The sequence below is a fragment of the Otolemur garnettii genome, unplaced genomic scaffold (genome assembly GCF_000181295.1).
Source record: "Otolemur garnettii isolate 467f Iridium unplaced genomic scaffold, OtoGar3 scaffold00203, whole genome shotgun sequence".
Classification (NCBI taxonomy): Eukaryota; Metazoa; Chordata; class Mammalia; order Primates; family Galagidae; genus Otolemur; species Otolemur garnettii.
Genome location: NW_003852598.1, coordinates 1,223,977 through 1,224,916, shown reverse-complemented (window position 1 = coordinate 1,224,916; position 940 = coordinate 1,223,977). Strand labels below are relative to the sequence as shown.

The following is a 940-nucleotide window of genomic DNA, read 5'->3' as shown; positions in this document are numbered from 1 at the left end:
AGAAAAATTGCAGCTGAAAGTGGTTAAGTGATTTAGTTATTCGCTAAGGTAAGAATAGAAAACAGATATATTAACCAAGCCTCCCTTCTAAACACCACCTGCCTTGTGCTGAGAATGCCGGTGCTTAACCAGCAGAAAGAAATAAGCACACATCGTAGTTTATATCCTGATGAAGCTTAAACTTAGAAAGATAATATACACAGATCCAATTGCTTTAGTTATTTTTAAAACACACGAACAGAAACACACACATACACACACACACACATACACACACCACCCCAACACAGTTTGCCTTTACCAAGTCTGAAACATCAGAGTTCTAAGTTTTGAGGGCAATGCTATCCCCTGATGATTTAAATCATTACTTGTTTCAAATATAAATGCTATCCTAGGCCTACTCAAGAATGTTTTACAGATATAGGGAAGTATTCTACAAGGGTAAAAATATAGTCACCACTTATACTGAGAACTTGTTAGAATCTGGCATGCCGCCTAGGTTTAAAAGAGATAATGTATTTTCCAAATAAAGAAATCCAAACAACACTAATTTTAAGCAAATGAGATATAATAATAAAATAGTTAAGCAGATAATTTTGTCTATAATTTTGCCAGATTACAGTAATTATAATCATAAATTTTGTGAAACTTCAAAAGGAAAATAAATAACTCTCTATCAGAAAATCTGAAAATGCACAGTATGAAAACTTCTGGCATTTATTTATGCTGAAAATAAAAAAAAAATAGTTAAAAAATAAAATAAACAAAGAGTGACAATAGTTTTTGCTAGGCTGTTTTACAAAAAACCAAAACAGTGCAATTGTAAAACTAACATTTAGTTCCCAAAGTATTTATCAATTCAGATGCCAGGTATGTATGTTGGAGGCTCTTTAAAGGAGGTTACCAGTTGTAAATGTCAGTGTTTACTTTGTTTCTGATA

The 940-nt window shown here is 31.9% G+C and overlaps 1 protein-coding gene across 6 annotated transcripts in view; it reads right to left on the bottom strand.

Annotated features, from left to right (window-relative positions):
• CTNNA2 (catenin alpha 2) overlaps positions 1-940 on the bottom strand; it is a 1,095,877-nt gene that overhangs the window by 862,114 nt on the left and 232,823 nt on the right. The window lies entirely within an intron of this gene.